This window comes from Cupressus sempervirens, chromosome 6 (assembly GCF_028749045.1).
Source record: "Cupressus sempervirens isolate cs-2001-9-10 chromosome 6, ASM2874904v1, whole genome shotgun sequence".
In the NCBI taxonomy this organism is placed as follows: domain Eukaryota; kingdom Viridiplantae; phylum Streptophyta; class Pinopsida; order Cupressales; family Cupressaceae; genus Cupressus; species Cupressus sempervirens.
The window spans coordinates 548646872-548668685 of NC_143123.1; the positions used below are offsets into that span (position 1 = coordinate 548646872).

The window sequence follows — 21814 nt, forward strand, 5'->3', positions numbered from 1 at the left end:
AATTTGTTTACACTTTCCCTACCTTTATTTTTTACTAGTCAAATTTTTACACTTTCTCTACCTTTATTTTTTTAACTAGTCTTCAATTATTATTAGTACCTGCGTAGGCACAAAACTATAGCATTCAATGCATTTTAACTTTTTAATTTGTTTGTCTAATAAAAACAATTTATTATTCAAATACTTTTTGACAAATAAAGTTTTCATATTTATTGCATTAATAATAATTTAATATATAAATATATATTATATTTAAATTAATTCACAAAAAATTATTTATTAACAATTTGATTGGTCATTTTGTACTACAATAGGGCTTGCAATTTTTTGTACACTTATTTAGAGACTTTCGAAAACATTTTAAAAAAAAAAAAAAATCAATTGTAACAAAATCTGTAACACTTATTTTTATTGTTAAACAACACTTTTCATTAATATTATTTATTTTTATTGTCAAAACTACTATCCACAACACAAATCAATACAAAACTATTATCGGCATGAACTAAAGCATTGCATTGTTATTATGAGATATGGAAAGAAAACAAATTTTTACCTAATCTTCAATTATTAGATATGGAAAGTGTAAACAAATTATTGTCTAATCTTCAATTATTAGATATGCAAAGTGTAAACAAACCCTACATGCGTCTTCAATTATTAGATATGGAAAGTGTAAATAAAGGTATTCTACTACTTAAAATCTTTTATTATTTAAGTGGTTTGAAAGGAAGGAACAATAATTGAAGATTGTATGACTTAAAATCTTTTATTATTTGCGTAGTTTGTGTTGGTGTAAATAAGTATTTACTTATTACACTTACTTAAGTTTACTTAGGTTAATGCATTGTTTATTTATTTTGCATTATTTTATTTTTGAGACACTTAGGAGTTTGTGCACTCTTGTGAGATGTCATGATGACATCACAGGGGTCCACACCTCTTTTAAGCACATGGTGTCTACAACACAGGAATCTTCTACACACATATGACACTTAGTCATTCTTATCCATTCATCTAGAATGTTGGATAAGGTGCTTAGTTGTCTTATCTTCTGGTTGTTTCTAGAGACATTCTAGGTGCTTCCTAAGAGGCCTTTATATATAGGCACTCTTAGTGTGTTGAACATCACATTCTGAACAGAGCAATGTATTCGGACATACTCTGATTAATTGATCATATCCATTTTTGGTCTATAGTTTTGCTTGTGTTTGAGTTCTTAGTTCCTAGTTGAATTTAGTCGTTAGGCAAATTCTTACATGGTATCATAGCAACTTGGAAATTTTCTCATCACATAGCCGTTCGAGACCATCATCTTGCTTCATCACTGCAGCCCGACTCTAGAGTATCGCAGAAATTGGGAGTGTCCAGCATCAGATCTGACCTCACCATTGTATCCAGAACGCTGATTCGGTGAATATCGGCTACAATAGCTGCCTACCCTAGGCCAAAGTTGATTGTGAGACAATTTTTTTTTACAAACCGGCACCCGAATGACCGATTTGCAGAATTGGTATGATCATTTCAAATCTGTACATTTAATTTTCAGATCTACACTTTTTTTTATTTGCATCTCTGCTTTTTTTTCAGATCTGCATCATTTTTTGAAAAAAAAAATTGTCCTAGGGCCATAGGAGAGATTTTTTGCAGGTGAAGATTAAAGCTTGTTGGTGCAAATCTAATATTTGAATCACATTTAGAAAGTCCAAAAACTCTCAGATCAAATTTTGTTTCATCCAAATCGGACATCTGAGGCAAAATCTAGAGCCATTTGTTTTTTGGAGGCGTGGCGGCGATTCAGAAAAAATAACAGCAACAACGATTTTCAAACAGCGATATCTTCCTCATACGGACTCCTTTTTGTGAGCAATTTTTTTTGTTTTGGGGTAGGATTTCGTGATCTACACATTGGTGCAGGTGGTTTGAGATCTATGTTTCTAAATTTTTCTGCAACTCCAAAATCTCAAATTTTGCCACTTAAAATGCTTGGTACGGGCTCATCTGGACTCCAAATCAGGTTCTCTTTTTTTTGAAAGTGCATTTTTTTTGTCTACTTTCCAAATCTGCAATAATATTATAGGTTCTGTAGACAGAAATACTACTTTCAAAAATAGGCCCTAAATTGGCAAATGGCTTTCAAGTGCCAACAACATCTTTTTTAGGGGGGTTCTTTGATTTTCTTTGATTCTTTGGAGGTTCATTGATTGATCTCATGGAGTCTTGTCAGATTTGTCAGTTTGGTATTAGACCATAATTGAAAACAAGGAACTATTACAAATGGAGGACTTTGATAATTGACCATCTAAGAGAACATCTAGGATTGCTTCCTTATCTCTATTCAATGCCACCACATTTTGATTGGACATATATTATCAAGCTTAATCAATTTCTACGTAAAAGTATGAGTAGGGAATCTTTTGGTCCTCTTAGATTGGCACATTTTCCTTGTGATATTTGGTGGTCTATTTGGGAAGCATATGGAGATCCATCTGATCCTCCATCTCCAATGGACTTTCTACATCCAGTCACTCCAGCTATGGTTTTTTTAACCTCAAATGAGATCACACCTCCAGCTCCTATTGCTCCTATTGATCCTATTTCAGCCACAGATGCTTCGGAATCAGTGCAGCAGGATACTTTATGTCTTCCTACTCTACCTTCATGCGAAGACTTCCTTTTAGACATTGCACAATTGTTTGTGGAGTCTCACATTGAAAATGTGAGAGACATTATTGATGACATTCATCTTCTTTTTGAGGCGGATACTCTATCCTTTGTCGTAGTGACAGATTCATGTCCTTCAGCACTGCAGGGTACTCATCGTCTTCCAGGTGATGATTTCTTGCCAGACATTTTAGTTCTGTTCTTGGAGTCACACACGGTAGATATGGGAGACTTTTATGATGATTTATCACTTCTCTTTGTTGAGGAGTCTTCTATAGTTGTTGCAAGGGCCCACTCTGACCCTCAACTCCATGCTCTACATGATCAATCCTTCCAGATTGGTGTGATTGTGGATTCTTCTTTACAGCATCTGCAGGAGATCTCTTTCACATTTGAGAAGACTATTGGTTTCCTGAGACAGGTTCTACCTCCTTCCTTGTTTGATCTGCTCTTCTCTTTAGCAATTTTGGAGGAAGCCATCATCAGTATCGACACAGGGACTTTTGGACAAGTTTCAGAGATACCAATCATCATAGAGATTCCTTTTCCATCCAGGGGACGCATCTCATAGGTACCCTTGCATTTGTCTCTTCCAAAGGGGAGGAACATCATCCTATGATCATGGATTAGCTTCTACATAGGAGCATTCTTCACTGATTGACATACTACTTTTAAGGGGGTGGGGGTGGGGGACTACCTTGTCTCCTTCTTCTCCTTTTTGGGGGGGGACTTTTTTCCTCATAGGAGGTTTTTTCCTTCTCCATTCTTTCTTGTATATACTGGATGTATGTCGTAATGGGGGAGTCTTGATTACTCCATCCATTCATGCATCCATATTTATCTCTCTTTTTGGGGGAGGGTTTTTCCCATGAAGTTTTCCCTCTTTCCCCACTTTATGGGAGATTGCATCTTCATTATGTACATGGGTACCTAATATGGCCTAGTAGTCGGGACCCATGATGCATTTCATCCTAGTTTTGTAAGCTTAAGGGCATTCCCCTAAGTTGCACTTAAGGTGAGGTGTTGGTGTAAATAAGTATTTACTTATTACACTTACTTAAGTTTACTTAGGTTAATGCATTATTTATTTATTTTGCATTATTTTATTTGTGAGACACTTAGGAGTTTGTGCACTCTTGTGAGATGTCATGATGACATCATAGGGGTCCACACCTCTTTTAAGCACATGGTGTCTACAACACAGGAATCTTCTACACACATATGACACTTAGTCATTCTTATCCATTCATCTAGAATGTTTGATAAGGTGCTTAGTTGTCTTATCTTATGGTTTTTTCTAGAGACATTCTAGGTGCTTCCTAAGAGGCCTTTATATACAGGCACTCCTAGTGTGTTGAACATCACATTCTAAATAGAGCAATGTATTCAGACATACTTTGATTAATTGATCATATCCATTTTTGGTCTACAGTTGTGCTTGTGTTTGAGTTCTCAGTTCCTGGGTGAATTTTGCCCTTAGGCAAATTCTTACAGTTTGAAAGGAAGGAACAATTAAAAAGAAAGAAAGTTGGAAGAAAAAGAAAATCTTTCAATAAACATAAACATTTCAAAAGGCATTCATAGTAACTTCTTTATAATATAAATAACTAACCTTAAATTTATTATAAGTGTTATATATAATATGTGTTGTGTGAACTAATAGTAATTTTGAGTTTTGACTTCAAGTAAAATATTCAAGCCTATTAAAATCAATTCAAGTTTAAATTGTTTAATTAATATATCTTGTGCATTGTGCACTGTCTTTTACTTTGAAACTTGTAGTCAAGTAGATTATCAAAGATGATGGCAATAATATGTATTTTGAGCTATTTGTGGACTACACATAACAATAATCAATCTATGAACACTCATCTTGTGCATTGTGCATTGTCTTTTGCTTTGAAACTTGTCAAATAGATTATCAATAATGATGGCAATAATATGTATTTTGAGCTATTTAAATGATTCAAGCATCTATCAAATGAGGTGAAATAAATCACCATAAATACATAATTAAAAGAATGTGTCAATAATTAGAACCAAAGAATTAATTTCTTCCATTAAACTTTAGGTCCTCTCATAACCCTTGTAATTCCATATCCATCAATTTTCTTATCTTTTTAAGGAGTTGCCTTTACTTGCACATCAATTACACCCTCTTCATACTAATGCATCATAGAGTGTACTCTGAAACATCAATGCAACAAGGTTTCACTCAAATTTATACCAATAGTGTTTTTGATTAATTAAAATAGGTTTTGAAGCGTACCTGAAACCCTGTACAAGACTAAAGATTTTCAATGAGCGCATTTACCAAAGGTGCAGACAAGCACAGAACTAGTAACCCCACAAACAAAGGGTAACCACGGTGACAAAAAAACCTATCACCGGCCAAAATAAAAGATCTAGCAAGAAGGCAGGGCCAGATACATCACAATTTTCCCTTTGATTTAGAGCCTTCCCTACATGATCGAAGATTCATTTCTAAAGGGGGAGTAGATGGCCTAGTTTTCTTTCCTTTAACATCTCTCCAACCATTCTCCACCTTAGCTGCCTCAACAGTCTAATCCCCTGAGGAAAAAGAACAACCAGGGGAAGCCGAAAAAATTGCAGACTCCCAAAAAGAGGTTGAAGCCAACTGGCCACCCCCAGGACCAGGAGGAAAGTCCAGAACAAGGGCAGGGGCAGGAGGGGGAACAGGGTCCTGACCCCCAACAAGACTAGGAGGAGAGGGACTAGGGACCAACTCCAACTTCGACGAAGAACCATCAACAGAAGAAACATCTGTAGGTAAGAGAGGAATAGAGGAGGGCTCCGAAGAAGCAGGAGAGCCAACTAGGCTGGCTGGTGTGGCAGCCACCTGAGAGTCCAAAGAAGAGTCACCATCCCCAATGGGAGGGGCTTTGAGAACAGTGTAATGATCATCTGAAACATTCTTCCACCAAGAAGGAGACTTTTTTGGTCTGGATTTATCAGAGGAGCAACGAGCAGCAAGGTGACTAGTCAAGTGGCACTTCTGGCAACTAGATTTATACCAATAGTGTTGTGATTAAGGAATTCATATTTTTTCCTCTAAGTGATTACTGTAATCAACTCTTACGTAATATTCTATCCTATCAATTTTCTTGCACAACTAAAATGATAAAATCTTGAACAAATTTAGTCACCTTTATTTGAACATCTTCAACCTCTTGAAAAAAATTGTGAAAAATTAGAGAGACGAAATTAATCTCTCTATGTTGTAATTAAACTTCTTCGAGCATCACACTTCTTATAGCATCTCACATTCTAGGTAAGCCTACCTCTTGACAATATTCTAAGTATTTGTGTAATAAATGTCACTTTATCAATCGAAAGTTGTTTCAAAAACACTTAAATTCCTCTAATTAGATCAAGTGGGATGGAAAGGGTACAAAACCTTATGTCTAAGTATGTATAGGAGGCAGTTGTTTGTCAACCTTCTATAGTTTTAAATTTGCTAACCATTGTGATTAGATAAATTGGTGACAAGGATGTCGGTAAACCCTAAAATAATTTCTTTTGATAGATAATTGTGTTGTGTTGAAGGTTTTAGGGGATGATGAGTAGGAATCATGCCAAGAGAAGAACAAGGCCTAGATGACCATCACAAGATTTTGGCTTAAAGGCCAAACAAACATAAGGAGATGTTGTATATATGGTTCCATACAATTATTTAAATTTATGTACATTGTCTAAATTTTAATAAAAAATAATTTTATTAGGGATTGAAAATAAATTCTAAAAAATGCAAAGACTAAAATTTTACAAATATTAAGCAAGTGTCATGTAGTGGCCACTACTTGTCATTTGAATTAATAAATTGTAATAGATTGTTAAATTATTAACATATTAAATTCAAAATATATATAGTTAATAAGACTAATTAAAAGTATAAGTATGATTATAATGACTTAATATTAGATTAAGCAAATTAAAAGAATAGATTAAAGGATTATATATGATAAGTAGAGATTAATTACAACATAAAATATCAATACATTTATTTAATCATGTGAACATTAAAAAGTTATGATATGATTGTTGAAAACTATATTTTATATTTAAAAAACTGATGTTGAAAAATCTATTTAAAAAACTAGAAGTATTCTCATTAATATATTTATTTTAAAAACTCATCTATGATATATTAATGAAGTTGAAAGTAAAGTAGTTTTATTTTTAAAGATAAATTATATATAGATGTTGTTTCTTAATCCATCTCTTAAAATTGTGCTAAACAAAATGAATTATGAACCTAGCTAGAAAATGGTTCTATAAGACAAAATGAAATCAACCAATCAAATTGTTGAAAAATAATTTAAAAATATCTAAATAAATAAATAAAATATATAAATATTTCAATTACAGAAAAATAGTTGTTGGTGATTGGTGAAAACTAATTCAATTGTCGAAGCTACAATAGTACAGACAAATATAATAACAAAAATTATACGAAATAATTTCAAATATTTTCTTCCTTTATTTTAATTTCCTCAAAATTGTGTACTTTCATATTGTTGTTTGATTTATATGAAAGAAAAAATTAGAGAATACATTAAAACAAATAAAATATGACTTGATTTTTGATTTGTTAAAATTTTAAGTACTACCCATCCAATGTTGGGATGACTTGGTCTTTATCCCCAATAATTGGATTCATCAATGCCCAAAGCAATAGGAAGCATTTGAATCTTCATTTAAAAAAGGGGCAGTCATAATCTGTTGTTCTAGACTAAGTTGCCATTAAAGATAAAGAAAATGAATTTGGGAAGATTGGTGAAAAGTTTGTAGCTGAAGGGAAGGGAAGCTATATATAGAAAGATGAACATGTGTGAAGAAGGGCAATAGAAGAATGTACATATGGATAAAGAATTAATATGGTGGAGACTAAATATTTTTAAAATTATTCCAATCATCATCTTCTACACTCTTCAGACCATCAATAGATTTTAGCATGTCAATTTTAACTTCTCGTGACTGCACACCCACTTTTGGAGTGGTTTTCAAACTTGACATGGTCTCCACCTTGCACAATAAGAATGAATATTGAATGTAGCTTGTGACTAACAACATTAAGTATAATTAGAAAATAAATATTTGATAATGGTCTGCAAGTCTTAGAAAAATCAAACATATGATTTATAGTTAACTCCTTTAAACTTAAACTTGCATAGTGATAATCAAATGAAAAGGAAAAGGAAAAATCCAAGTCTTATCGAATATTGAAGTTTATTTGCACATATAATTTAACACAATGTAAATCCCAAATTTAGGTGACAATTAATTAAACTATTATCAAAGTAAATAACACTCCAACAATTATTCATTTTTTTGTTCTAAGAGTAAAAAACACTAAACCCAAAGGGAATTATATATTAAATGAGAGCCAAGCTTGACTATACAGAGGAAGGCATAGTTACTGCTTATGAAAGAAAATTGAGGACATCTTGAGATTCACTAGCTTCTCAAAGAGTGTATAGGAGGAGAAAATTTCAACAATAATTGAAAGAACACAGTCTTAACTAACAAACATTAAAATAAAATAAATTGAAGGAAGAGAGACTTCAAAGAGAACTAAAAAATAAGCCAAATTGTAAATCTAAAAAAGAAATGTATTAGTTTGAATTGTGATGTTTTATGCACAAAATAATATTTTTTTAATACAATTTTGAAATACATAAACAACCATGGCTCACCAATACCTATGTTAAAATTTACATTAGAAAGAATATATTAGTAGCATGTTATTTCATAATAACTAGAAGTGATATTTTCAAACTTGTCATTATTCCTAGCAAGAGACTTAATTTCTTAAAGAGATCTTTAGACACTTCATTCGTTTCTCAACTATAATTTTTTGCAAAGTATTTTTGACATTCTTGTGGAATGGAAGAGTTTCTATATAGTCCCTGTTATGTTCATTCAACCAAATTTCATCTTTACCTCCATAAAACAATATATAAAAATGTAAGTAAAGACATCTAGAAATAAAAAAATTATTCCATCGTTACATATGTTCGAAAATAGAAAAGCCTTCAACCCTGCTTCAAATCTCAAATTCCTACACTCGTTAGAGTGAGAGAAAGAAAGAAATACATTTCTAGCACGATATTTACACATGCTTAACTCAAATTTTAAGAAAGGTTTGGGTGTGGATGTATCGCAAATGATATGGTTATCACAAATCTCTTCTAAATGTTTTTTACTTGACACTTAGGGTTTTCTTATTGCTATTATTCTGGGTTAATAGTACGAGTCAAATATAATTTGTGACTATTCTTAATTCCCTTATCATCCACATGTCATTATAGAGTGCACATACAATGGGCCACATAACCTTGGAATAATTTTTAGTAGTTTCACACTTTCTTATTTCTAATTAGGGGCTTATAGGCTATCCAACAATAATTTTCACTAAAACAAAGAACATCTCCATTTGTAAATTATTAGTTGGATAATTTTGTCTTGCCCTATTATTATTGCTTGAGTCAATCAATTATTAAAGGCATTATACCTTACATATCATTTTAGCTTTTCCTTTTGGATGTGTTCATTTCTATTTTGATTTGCTACTATTATATGGAAAATCATCTTTTATAATACTAGAACTCAATTGTTTGACTTGCAACAAAAGGAACATTAATTTCAAAAGGTATGTTGCAGTGGAAAGACAAGGAACAAGGGAAGATTATGACAATGGTGTCCTATTTTATGGTAAATTCTTGAATGAAGTATATTCTATCCACTTCTCTCCTCAATGGATGTTGTGCTAGATTTTATCTAGTTGTTTTTCAATTTTTCAACACTCACTTTGGCATTTGCAAAAATGGGTTGGGCTTGCCCTAGCCCAAAAAGTTGTCTCAAACTGGAAATAATCTTATGCTCCTGAGTGTAACAAAGAACATCATGTAAAATTAGAAATTGTACCCTAGTATAGGATCTCTTAGGATTTCTTAGAGACGCATACCATTAGATTCATTTTGGTAAACAATCACATTGTATTAATCTTCTCAATAAATCTCTTATGACCCTCTATGTGAGCATATTCATACTCATATCTTTAAAAATGCTTGACCTATGAAAATGAAGATAAGATAAGATAATGATATTAATGTTTGACAAAAGACCAATGAAGGGCCCAAGGGACTGGAAGATACAACAGGGAAAAAAAGAAACCTAATGGGAGCACCAAACGATGTCCAAAAAAGAATTAGCAACAAAACAAAGAGAGGAAATGAGAATGAACAGACGAGAGAAGGACTAGATATCCTTTCTCGGTACAAGGAAATCAATCACTGAAGGATAAGACCCAGGGAGACCAGGGGTTGGATCCTGAATTTGAGTAGCACTGGGAGTAGAATGTTGATGCCTAATGAATTTGTGACGTGGTCTAACAGATCTAGTGTGTACCAATCTGACGGCCGCTTCCTGCCCCTAGAGGGTGAAGAAAACAATGATGATAAAGTTGAAAATGTATATGAAATTTAAATATTAAGAACACTTAATTAAGAAAGTGGGATGTGATACATACACACATATACATTCTTACACACTAATAAAATCTATTTACACTCAAGCATCACTATCTATATTAAAATATTGTTAAATTTTAATTAACAAGAAAAAATAATTACTTTCCTTTGTCAGATTTAATAAGATTGAATAATATATGTTAAAATGCAATAAGTTGTGCTCACACTTTCCCTTGTTCTGATTTTAATGGAACCCACCTTCAAGAGTTTCATTTTGCCTATTGTTGGACAAAACTTAGTGAGATTGTCTACTGAATCAAAATCAAAGATTGTCTCATCCAAAGACAATGTTGCACTCTATGACCAAAGCATCTAGTTAGTCAATAAGATAGAAAAAGGAAGAGCTTCTACAAAGGTTTCAATCTTCTTCATAAATTATTCAAATCCAAACCACCTACAAGCCTGTGTGGAATACATAATTGACTATAAAAGTATTAAAAAATCGAGGACAAGTTATATACTTCTGGTCTCATCATTCTAGCTTGTTGTTTTGTACCTGGGATCAAAAAGTGGAATAAAACTTGGAAACTAGCATTTGAAGGTGGTAAGTACTTACAAAGATTTCCAATTGACAAAGTATACATTTATATTGATAATTTATAAAATCAAGCTACCTACAATACAATTTGGGTTAAGTTTATTATAGGCTTCTCTTGGAACTTTTATGTAATTAATATTGACAAGAAGAAATATTGAAGTTTTTCATACAATTATAGTTCAAATTTCTAAATATAAAGCAAGCACATATTGTTGTCATGCGAGAGTTTGACATTAGGAAAGAAGGATCTCAATGGTATCCAGTGGCACATCAAATTGGACATTTTTATAGTTCCAATAAGGGATCGATTCCATTCAACTTGATTGTTGCATAGTGATGGATACCATAGGAATAAAGAAATTACTTTTAACCCAAAACAAAGAGAACAAAAATGATTGCAGCGTCTATTTAAGTTTTATCATATTTAGCTATTCAATAGCTTACCAATACATAGGCAATGACATCTTGACCTTAGTGAGTCAACTTCAGATGTCCGTGGTTAGTTTTTTCATAGATTTAACAAGATATTTCATATTACCTGATCTGTCCAACTCCATATCCGTTGTCGTCTAGTCCGGTTAGGATATCTGGCTTTCACCCAGACGACCCGGGTTCAAATCCCGGCAACGGAATCTTGTTATTTTTGGTCTGGTGTTGGTTCTTTGATCTGCAAAATTAGTCTTGCTTGATGGCATGCTGCTATTTGGAACGAAAGATGTACGTTCTGTATCATATAAATCAGAATTCTTTGTTAGGTTTTGTTCACACAATTATGAGCTCATCTTAAAGAAAGAAGGTGATATATATATATATAAACAAACCTCAAAAGACCCATCATACAATAATGAGCTCATGTGGCATCAAAGAAAGAAGCACTTCATTTTAAAAAACTTAAGTTCATAAGAGAATAATAGAAAGATAATTGGAATCTAAACAATGATTAATTGAGTATGAGTACCTCTTATGTGAGAAGAAAGTTTGAATAGATATTTTGGAAGTGTTATTTTCTATAATTTTGAAATGTTGAGTAGGGAGAGGGGCCAGTGGTTGTACATCTAATAGTTGTATAAAAATTTTCGATTATATTGCTCAATCTTGTAATATATTTATATTAGATCTTGTAATTTAGTAGCATGCATCTAAATAATAATAAATTCAAACATTGATTAAAATGGACCAATACTTGAATACATATGATAATTTATAAATGTTATATTAAAAATACAAATAAATTTATTAACAAGTGAAATAATTAACTTTTTCTTTCCTATAAGTATCTCATTTCAAAAACAATGTACTCATTGAATAAAATAAGATGCTTGCTTACACAAATATTGTTATTCTAGTGAACAAATATTATTCTTATGTGTACAACTATTGGGGAAGCAATTATGTGCATTGGAGTGTTTCATATTAATAATCTGCCTTATCACAAATATAGAAGGTGAACACAACAAACACCTCGTATTTTCTTATGAATGTGTGAGATTGTCAATAGTGTAACTTGTATTTTACATAGAAATGTTTAGATTAAGTTTTGGTCTAATCTTTAGAAAGTCATTTTTGGACATGTTTTGTGAGGTGTGCTATTTTAATGAGTTGCATAATGAGTCTCACCTTCAATTCTTGGTTGTGGGTAGTTATATGTTCATTTTACGTTTCGTAAAAAATAGAAGTCTCCATGCAAGTAAATATTGATAAAATTAGCACTAGTTGTATCTAGGTGATGCTCACAGAGGTGAAGCACTTAGACTTCCTGAGAAGCCACCTATCCCAATACTGGTCTAGTTCAAACACATTTAACTATGAATTTTCTTCCATGGTTAAGCTCATTTGCTTGCAATTGCATTTGCAAAGTCTTCAACCAGTGTTGTGACTTATGAACTATCCAACTGGTAGAAAGCCCCTTAAGCTCATCAATGGATAAGTAGGAGATATTTTTCCACAAAAAGTCAAATTGTGATATCCATTATTTGAGTCAAACTCTAATGTAGGATCATCTTGGGTTCTAAGCAATCTTGTATCAACCAAAAATAGTTATGTTTAGTATTGTTCTTATTTTCAGTCTAAGAGATCATGTTGGTGATTCTTCAAGGCTTACACAAGGATCATATCTTATCCATGACCTATGTTGATCACGTTCCCAAGTTCATAGCTCATTTGGACCATTGTAGATCATGTTGTGATTCATTCTCTCTCAGGTAGTGTATCCTTGTTTATTTAGGACCTATTAGTGAAATTTGACCTTGCGATGGAAAATCTATGAGTAATGATCTTGGTGCACTATTCTATATTCGTAGGTGATGTGTGGGCCTAAATCTTAGATCATCAGACCTTACACAACTTATTGGTTGAGTTCCTTATTATGTCTCTTACTCTTCGGGAATGTAATATTTCTTGGGATTGATTAGTGTGTTGTGATGCCTATATATTGTAGCATGATGTATCTTTGGGAAGAAGAGTTATAGTTTAATAATTAGAATAACATAGAAGTAGATTTCAGACTAAAGACTTCTAGTCCTTTGAGGAGCACAGTCATTATCACAACCCTCCCATGATTATATTAGATATGTTGTGCTCTCTATTATTAGCATGAAACAATTACAATTGAAGCTTCTATCACTATTCATAAATTTTAATTGGCGTCAAAATATTTGTGTGGCATGGCCTACTAGCATTGTCACTATAAAAAATAGATCCTTGTTTAACGACTATTATGTTCTTCTGGTAACTCTTATTCTACTATCAATCACTTCCTCTATGACTCTAGTTACACACCTTTTTAGTCTAAAGAAATACAAAATTGAAACATAAATTGATTGTTCTATTGATTCAAAGAGATTACAAGGGCTACATTATCAAATGATCAACGATCAAACTAATTGATAATGAATGAATTACAATTGCTCCATTATATAGATGTCTTAGACAAATCCAAAGGTTTCTTGAAACTTATTGTGCAAATCTCACATCATTAGAAATAAAGAAAAAGAAATAGAAAAAACACTATAATCATAGAATAATGGAAGCGGGAGGAATTACTGAATATTCCAACAATCACCCCCTTAATTTCTACCAATAGTAGATTTAACACAAAATAATGATATCTAATCTTTAAAAATTATCTTAATAGCGAATTTTATTAGGTTTCCACAATTTTTTTTAACAACATGATCTATTTCTAGATTCAATTGTGTATATAATTTTTAGCATCAACATTTCAGATCACACTCTGTGATCCATCATCAAGATGAGAGGATGCAAGAATAGATTGGTAGAATCCAGAAACAAATCATGTTATCTTAATAACGTCTATAATTGGCTCTATTCCTTCACATGACTTGTGTGGGTCTCTCTTACTACAATATACAATCGCCTCTTGGACTTTCTTTACCTGGCTACTATTCTTGCATGGGTCCATGCTTTCTCTCCTTTTATAGAGAGAGCTTTCTTCCATGATAAAATGTTAGTGGAGTAAGGCATTTTACAAGATGTAAGATCTCCTTTATACAAATCAACCTCTGTTTATCTATGATTTGCTTGCTAATTTAAATTTGGTAGCAATAGCTTTGTTTTGAAAACCAAAAATCTTTGAATCTCATGAGATATTTAACAATCTTACCCTTTCATAGGGTTAACAATCTCCTTGACAATGGTAAGTTTTAGAGATGGCAGCTAGCTTCCTTACTTGTTGACTACATTGTCTTTTCTCCTTTAACAACCTTACAATTGAAGGCCCTTTTTCAATTTGGTTTCAAACTTGCAATTTATGCCAAATCTTCCTCTTTGTTTGATTGATTTTTTCATTCAACAGAGGTTATTCAAAATCTCTAATTCCAATTCATTATGAAAGTCCTTAAACATCACACACTAAGGAACAAATTAAGCCTAGAGTCAATTTTGACTATTTAACATTTTAACCTAAAAATGAGTCATTAGTGTGATGTTTAAGTTAGTTGTCTTGCTATACCATGATCCCCTTTGATCTTCTATAAGGATCAACTCACCTTTTATTGGTACATTCTTTTGTTTCAACTATGGTTGGATTTAACTTTCTCTTCAATTCTTTGGTTGGTTTTTCAACCTCCTTTGGTCTCTTGCTTATACACATATTTGGACTTAGAAAAGTTACTTAAACCTACTCTAGTACCAAATTAAAGAAATACAAAATCGAAACAAACATAGATAGTTCTATTGATGCGCAAATTTACAAGAGTTATTTGATCAAGTCATCAAGGATCAATTAACTAATAATGAAATGAATTACAACTGCCCCATTATATAGAGGTCTTAGAATTCTATAAACATATTATATAAATCTTACCAAAATAGCAAAAGCGTCAATGCTCTAGGTTCTTTGAAATTATGTACAAGGACAAAAAAAGGTCAGTCGGGTGGGGGGGGGGGGGGGGGGGGGGGGAGCTTCTACAAATAGTACAACTATGTATATGTCTTTTAAGGGTCCATCAATTGGTTGAAATTTTTTCTAGTGACCATTTTTCTTGTTTCATAAAAAGAAGTTTAGGTCAGTTGGATCCATGTACTCGGATTAGCCACCCTAACTTTGGGTTAGAAGATAGTAAGGATAGTTAGGGTTAGAAGATAGTAAGGATTTTTTATGTCCTATTTTTATTTTTATTTTGTCTTCAGTTCATTCTTAACATGTACTTAATGTCTATTATTTTTTTACTTTCATACAATAAATGAGCCCTTCAAAAATACTCACTTACCTTACCTCAATCAAAAAGAGACTTATCAATTTTGTAATTGCAGTAGTGGGCATTCAAAAGCATAGCTTGCAGCCATGCTTGAGGATTCTATATACCTTGGTGGGCGTGACTGTTTTTACTGCCCAATCTTCAATGTAGTACCATATGAGTTTTATAACATCAATCTATGCTCATATATCTTCCCACATTCTTGCCATACTAATTCTCCCATGTCAAAGTTCATATTTCTTCTTGAGTTTATGTAGACATTGTACACTCTACTTAGTTATCTCCTAATTTCGTACATTTGTGCCTTCAATTCCATCAGAGCCTAAGACTGCACTTGTCGCATTTTAATTAGAGTTATGCAATTATGCAAATAATTTCTTGAACCCATATTACTTCTACACACCACAACTCAACTATATCAAAGTAATTTAATGGTTCAATTGGCATTATTCATTGACAATAACAAGAGTTCATGGTCTTTGAAGCAACAATTAACATTTGTTCAAGCAAGGCTTTGAATTTCATTGACAAAATTGTAAAAAATATATTACCAACCCTAAATAATAATTTCATAACCTTTAAATTTTACTTGGCACAAACTATTATCGAGTGATAGTTTTGCTCGATAAAGACTAAGAAACTGAATGGCAGGAGAGTTTACCGAGTGAGCTCGATAAATGAAGAACAAACAACTTGGTAGCCAAAGGATGCCGAGTGAGCTCGATAGTGTGATTACCGAGTGAACTCGGTAGCCACAGGAGGGTGGAGCTCGGTAGAAGAAAGCACCGAGTGAGGTCGGTAGCCACTACAGGGAGGAGCTCGATAGAAGACATTACCAAGTGAACTTGGCTTGAACTGCAGATGACTTCTACCAAAGACAATACCGAGTGACAGAACTATAACGTGAACTCCTTTTCACCATTAAAAACTAGAGAGCTAGAACTTTAAGCTTTCAAATAAACTTTTCAAATGCAAGGAATAGAAGAAGAAGAACAATAGATTCAAGTATGCTTGCTTGCTTTCTATTCAACTTCGATTAAATCATTACAAAATCTAGGAGCATTCGGCTTCAACCAGAAAACCCTAAAATAACCCTAAATTGGTAAAACTTGAACAACTTTAATACTTCAAAACTTAACTTGCAGCTCTAATGGTTGCTTACAATAATGCCTGGAGCAATCACTGCTTCAACAGGTCAAAACAAACAAATAAACTATGAACTTACAGAATGACAGGTAGAAACATGTGCAATTGCAGGCACAACAACGATTCCTTCTGTCTTTGCAACGACTGATCTGCTAATCACTTTTTTTTTCTCTCTTCTCTGCAACTTCTGAGCTCTTCAGCTTCAACTTCTTCCACTGGTCGAAGGGAATAGAACATTCCTTTTGTCTTTTATCAAAAATGTTTTCCCCCTCATTTGCAAATTTGAAAACTCACCTACCTGTAATAAATTCTTTTGATCATTCTACAAGCTATCATGGAGGTAGGTGGGCGTTTGGCTCCAGGGGCAAACGGCCATTTCATTTAATATTCTAACACTCCCCCTTTGTCTCGAGCCAAACAAACAAGGATTACTGCTGATCCAAATCAACTACACCAAGACACTCTCTTAGGTGTACAAAACTTCCAATGCCTAATGGCTTAGTAAATATGTCTGCTAGTTGTTGCTCAGACTTGCAAAATTTCATCTTGATATCCCCATTCTCCACCAACTCTCTGATTAAGTGATATCTGATCTCAATATGTTTACTTCTCCCATGGACAACTGGATTCTTGGGCAATGCAATAGATGAGATGTTGTCACAATAAATTGTGGTTCCATCCTCTTGCCTTTCATTCAAATCTATCAAGATCCTTCTTAACCAAATAGCTTGACATGTTGTTGCATTTGCTGCTATGTATTCAGCCTCTGTTGTAGATTGAGCAACAATAGGTTGCTTCTTGGATGCCCATGAAATTGCACCCAATCCCATATGAAACATGTATCCGGAAGTGCTCTTCCTATCATCTAAACTTCCAGCCCAATCACTATCTATATAACCAACTAACTTAAAATCATCATTTGCAGTATACAAAATCTCAAATCTATTGGTACCTTTCACATACCTTAGGATCCTTTTTCCTGCTTGCCAATGGGAATCCTTTGGTGTTTCCATAAATCTAGAAATCAAACTTACTGCATGCATTAGGTCTGGCCGAGTTGCAGTTAAGTACATTAAACTTCCAACCATACTCTTGTATAGTGTTGGATCCACTCTTTTGCTATTGTCTTCTTTGCTCAACTTCAGACCTACTGCTATTGGTGTGGGGGCTACCTTATTGTTCTGCATTTTAAATCTCTCCAAGATCCACCCTGCATATTTTTCTTGAGAGATGAAGATGCCATTATGCATTTGTTTTACTTCTATGCCTAGAAAGTATTTCAAGAGGCCTAGGTCTGTCATTTCAAATTCACTTTTCATGGCCTCTTTAAACTCACCAATTAGAGCCTTGTCATTTTCAGTAAAAATTAAGTCATCTACATACAAGACAACAATCAATACATTACCATCTGCTGCCTTAATGTAAAGAGTGGACTCACCATTGCTTTTGCTAAAGCCATTGCTCATCAAATATGAATCACTCTTACTGTACCATGCCCTTGGAGCTTGCTTGAGCCCATAAAGAGCTCTCTTCAATCTATATACTTTATTCTCTTCACCTGCAACTTCATAACCAGGTGGCTGCTCCACATATACTTCTTCTTTCAATACACCATTTAGGAAGGCGAACTTCACATCCATTTGAAATACCTTCCACTTGTGTTGAGCTGCAATTGCTATGACGGCACACGCGGTTTCCATTCTTGCAACCGGAGCATATATCTCATCATAATCTCTTCCATACTGTTGTTTGTAGCCTTTGACTACCAACCTTGCCTTATGCCTATCAATTTTGCCTTCAGCATTGCATTTGGTCTTATAGACCCATTTCACTCCAATCATTTGCTTCTTGGGAGGCAATTCAGTTAGCTCTCATGTCTCATTCCTTTCTATAGAATCTATCTCCTCATCCATGGCCTTACACCATTTCTTCTCTTTGATTGCTTCTTCAAAATATATTGGATCACTATGAGAAAATAATGCAAAATTAACACTCATCGTAATCTTCATACCTTTCATCTTGGTATATCTCCCTAAGACTCTTAGTCTTTCTTGGTAATAGGGAGGAGAGTGTGGGATCAAAATCTTCACTGCTGCTACATTGCCGACTAGCTCGGTCTTCATTGGTACTCGGCAGTGACACTCGGTCATGCCTAGAGGAGCTCGGCAATGACTGAACCTACTTGCCTTTTCTTCTATTTGCTCCTTCTTATTGTTCATCAGCATCTTTTTCACTCATAATTGGCACTTTACTTGATGTGTTTGGTGATTCATCAATTGAATCATACCAAGACTGATTTTCAAGAAATTCCACATCTCTTGAAAGAGTCATCTTGTTGTTCAATGGGTCATACAATCTGTATACCTTTGATTCTGAGCTGTACCCTGTGAAGATGCACTTCACACCTTTGTCATCTAATTTCTGCCTTTTCTCTTTAGGCACATGTGCATATGCAACACATACAACCACACTTAGGTGTTCAATTGTCCATCTTCCTCGTGACCATGTTTCCATTGGAATTCTATCACAGACTGCCTTTGTAGGACACCTATTAATTAGGTAAATTGTTGTTGCCACAACCTCTCCCCAAAATTCAGTTGGGAGACCTTTCTCTTTCATCATGCTCCTTCCCATTTCAACAATGGTCCTGTTCTTTCTTTCAGCCACTCCATTCTGTTGTGGTGTATAGCTGTCTATGAGATCTTTCTTTATGCCATGTTTTCTGCAAAAATTTAGAAAAGAATTGGAGGTATACTCCCCTCCTTTATCTGATCTTAGGACTTTGATATAGTGTCCACATTCTCTTTCAGCTTGGGCTTTAAATTCTACAAATTTTTCAAATGCTTCAGATTTATTCTTTAAGAAATACACCCATGTCCTACGACTAAAATCATCAATAAATGTCATGAAATAAGTACTCCCCCCAATGGAAGTAACTTGCATAGAACCGACTAGGTCAGTATGCACTAACTCTAATGGATATCTAGCCCTCTTAGAATTTTCAAAATTAAAGGGAAGCCTATGTTGCTTACCCAAAATACAATCCTTACACTTGTCAGATGAATTTCCTACACGTGGCAAACCATCTACCATTCTTTTATTTGATAATAAATTTAAACCAGCATAGCCAAGATGACCATACCTGAGGTGCCATAGCCGTGAGGGGTCTTCAATCACACTTCTTAGCGCTGATTGTGTGGGAGGTGCAACACCAACTTGAGATGAGAAATATGTCTCTATCCTCAAGGGAAACATTATGTTCTTTGTCATTTGAATTGCTGCAAGTAAGTTCTTACTCCCATCTTTTTCTTGAATGACACACCTATCGTTCTCCATCAACACTTTGTATCCATTTTGAATGAGCTAACCAATGCTCATCAAATTTTGCTTCATACCAAGGGAAAAATACACATTTTTATTTCCTTCTTCTCACCTTTCTTGGTACGGACCATAATAGATCATTTGCCAACAACTCGTAGGGTTCCATTGTTACCCATCTTAATTTCTGATTTGAAACTATTGTCAATGAATGAAAAAAAGGTTTCATTACCACTCATGTGGTTGCTACATCCACTGTCGAGGTACCAAACCTCAAGGCTTCCTTCTTCACCAATATTACACATGATGAAAGCAGTGTCACTGTTTCCACTTCCCATGTTCACATCAGCCACATTTGCTTTTCCTGACTGATCATTTTGCTTCTTCCAGCATTCATTTGCATAATGCTCATATTTAGGACAGTAGTAGCATTCTACATTACTCCTATTTGAGTTGTAATTTTTTCTTACCTCCTCTTGAAGTATTTTGTGAGCTACTTGCTCGATCTGCTCTTCCTGAGCTTTCTACTGCAGCATTCCTTTGTCCTCCATTACCTCGACCTCTACCTCTAGAGTTTTTGCTTGAGCCATTTCTTCCTCTCCCCCTTCCTCTTGGATTTGACTAAGCCTTGAATGCTTGCTCTTGGGAAGAAGAAGATACATATCTATCGATCCTATGCTCATGGGTTTGAAGTGTACCCATTAACTCATCCATTGTCAAAATAGTGAGGTCTTTTGCCTCTTCTATGGTCATGACCAAATTGTCATATTTATGAGGTAAACTCCTCAATATCTTTTCCACTATCCTCTGCTCTTGATAGTCTTCTCCATTTGACTTTAGTTGATTAATCACATTGGAGGTCCTTGAACTGAAGTCTGCAACTGATTCATTTTCCTTCATCTGAAGGTTCTCAAACTCCCTCCTTATATTCTGTAGCTTTACTGTACGGACTTTATCAGTCCCCTTGAAGTTTGTCTCAAGGATATCTCATGCTTCCTTTGCATAATTTGTTGCTGCAATCTTTGGAAAAACTATCTCTGTCATTGCTGCTTCAATCAAACTTAATGCCTTTGCATCTTTCCTCCTTGAATCTTTCAACTAAGTCTTTTGATTATTGGTGAGTGCAGCATACTGTGTTGGGTCTGTCACATCATTGAACCCATTAATTACAAACTCCCATAAATCATTTGCAACCATTATGGTCTTCATCTTCTTTGCCCATGTATCATAATTTTGTCCATTGAAGGGTGGTGGCTGATGCCATATCTTTCCTGCATCTCCTTCCATGTCAAATATCCCAAGAAAACAAATGCCCTAACTCACTTTGGATGTGGGGCCTCAAAGCTCTGATACCATGTAAAAAATATATTACCAACCCTAAATAATAATTTCACAACCCTTAAATTTTACTCGGCACAAACTATTACCGAGTGACATTTTTGCTTGGTAAACACTAAAAAATCGAGTGGCACGAGAGTTTACCGAGTGAGCTCGATAAATGAAGAACAAACAACTCGGTAGCCAAAGGATGCCGAGTGAGCTCGGTAGTGTGATTATTGAGTGAACTCGGTGGCCACGGGAGGGTGGAGCTCGGTAGAAGAAAGCACCGAGTGAGGTCAGTAGCCACTGCAGGGAGGAGCTCGGTAGAAGACGTTATCGAGTGAACTTGGCTTGAACTGTAGATGACTTCTACCAAAGACAATACCGAGTGACAGAATTATAACGTGAACTCATTTTCACCATTAAAACCCAAAGAGCCAGAACTTGAAGCTTTCAAATAAACTTTTCAAATGCAAGGAATAGAAGAAGAAGAACAATAGATTCAAGTATGCCCGCTTGCTTTCTATTCAACTTAGATTAAATCATTACAAAATCTG

At 34.2% G+C, this 21814-nt stretch overlaps 1 non-coding gene across 1 annotated transcript; it reads left to right on the forward strand.

Annotated features, from left to right (window-relative positions):
- The first annotated feature begins 11313 nt into the window (after window positions 1–11313).
- TRNAE-UUC (transfer RNA glutamic acid (anticodon UUC)) lies at window positions 11314–11387 on the forward strand. Its single transcript has one exon. It is a non-coding gene; the product is annotated as a tRNA-Glu (tRNA).
- Window positions 11388–21814: the final 10427 nt, after the last annotated feature.